The following is a 2,040-nucleotide window of genomic DNA, read 5'->3' on the forward strand; positions in this document are numbered from 1 at the left end:
GCTGGGGATTCAAACCCGCCACCTTAGGTGTATGTGGCTGGCGCCTTAGCCGCTTGAGCCACAGGCGCTGAGCCAACTTCCTTTCCTAGAGAAAGCCCTAGAACAGATGAACTTAGGACCAGCTTATGCTAAATATTCCAAATCTCATTTCAGTCACCTGTACAAAGACACTTCAAAATGTAAATTACTGCTCTAAGTGGACTCATACTTACCAAACTGCTTGTCTTCATTACTGCTGGAATCAAGAGTGAAAATCCAACTGCAAAAATAAAAGATACTTTTTAAAAGAAGGCTACCAGCATCATATACAACCAAACATCAAACATCTCAAGTAAATGAAGAGAACCACCAGAGTTTCTGAAATGCAAAAAGTTTTTAGGACTTTACACCCTTATGAAATTAGGATCACAATAGGGAAGGTAAAAAAAAAAATTAGAAGCAACAAGCTTCTAATTAGTCCTTACTGCCAAATCAAAGATAGGGGAAGAATGTTGGCCAAGTATCATTAACGTCCAGTGAGAAGCCTGTTTTCTGCCAAGTGATTTATTTTTATTTAAAGATATGAAAGTGAATCCTGAAAAGGGGCCATGAGGAAAAAAGGACTTGAGGATAGAGATTGTAGTTAAAAATCAAAAGGCTTAGGGCAGCACCTGTGGCTCAGAGGAGTAAGGCACAGCCCCATATGCTGGAGGTGTTGGGTTCAAACCTAGCCCGAGATAAAAACTGCAAAAAAAAAAAAAAAATCAAAAGGCTTAAAATAAAATTTTGCTGTAAGTTTGACCAGATTAAAAATGGAGATGGTTTAGCAGTACCTGTGGCTCAAGGAGTAGGGCACCAGCCCCATATACCGGAGGTGGCAGGTTCAAACCCAGCCCTGGCCAAAAAAAAAGAATATATATATATATATATATATAAATGGGGGTGGGGAAAGGGGAAAGGAGGTCCTCTTTTAGGGCTTTATCGCTTGAAGAGGGCCTACTGATTGAGATTGCTATCAAGGTGAATGGACAAGGACTCAAGTCCACTTCATAGGGAGCTGACAAAGGGTATTTTCAAAGCTGCAAATGCTCCCTGCAGTGAGCCATGATGTCAGGGCCTCTTGCTTCTCTGCCTTATAATATGCCAGTGGGCCCAGCATTTGTTTTCCACTGCTCTGTACCAGAGCACTTTGCCTATTGCCATTAATTACCAAATGGCTGTCCATACTGTGAAACCAAGTACATTCCTGTGCAAGACCCTTCAGCTCCTCAGACAGCAGCCTGGACTGGATACCTCACTGTCAGCCACTCATTACACAGAACCAAACTCCAGTCTGAGCAACCATGCTGCAGTAAGCATCACTTCAGTGCTGGAGCCTGGCTACATCAGAGGTAATCTTGTCATTAGTTACTTCATATTATGAAACACAGCCACAGAGGATATTAAAATGCCATAAGAAGTGGACATAATAGCTATACGGAAGTCTAGGTGTTACGTATCAACATTTAGATTTGGCCAGCAGGGTAGCTCATGCCTATTATCCTAGCACTCTGGGAGGCTGAGGCGGGAAGAATCACCTGAGGACAGGAGTTCAAGACCAGCCTGAGCAAGAGTGAGACCTTCCCATCTCTACAAAAAATAGAAAAATTAGTCAGACATGGTGGTACACTACTGCAGTCCCAGGTACTCAGGAGGCTGAGGCAAGGGAATCTCCTGAGCCCAGGGGTTGAGGTTTCAGTGAACTATGATGATACCACTGCACTGTAGCCTTGGAGACAGAGCAAGACTGTCTCAAATTAAAAAAAAAAAAGGTTAGATCCTTTTGTAGTTCATAAGTGTGATAATTGGGTTTTCATGTGCATACGTGAGATGTGCCTCCCACAGATCTTATTACGACGCTGGCACATTACCCATCTGACATGAAGAAAAACTTTTTTAAAAGTTTGACTTTATCAATTCCATTTGGCCTAGAGGCTGGGTTCACTGTTTACTTTGTCAGTCTTTCAAGATATATGCTGGCTCACCCTTGATTAGATTTCCTATTAATTTATCAACTGCTGC

The 2,040-nt window shown here is 42.3% G+C and overlaps 1 non-coding gene across 1 annotated transcript; it reads left to right on the forward strand.

Moving 5' to 3' along the window:
- The first annotated feature begins 1,795 nt into the window (after nucleotides 1-1,795).
- On the forward strand, nucleotides 1,796-1,899 carry LOC111722153. The gene has a single exon (XR_002771074.1). It is a non-coding gene; the product is annotated as a small nucleolar RNA U13 (small nucleolar RNA).
- The last annotated feature ends 141 nt before the right edge of the window (nucleotides 1,900-2,040 follow it).

This window comes from Otolemur garnettii, unplaced genomic scaffold, assembly GCF_000181295.1.
Source record: "Otolemur garnettii isolate 467f Iridium unplaced genomic scaffold, OtoGar3 scaffold00219, whole genome shotgun sequence".
Classification (NCBI taxonomy): domain Eukaryota; kingdom Metazoa; phylum Chordata; class Mammalia; order Primates; family Galagidae; genus Otolemur; species Otolemur garnettii.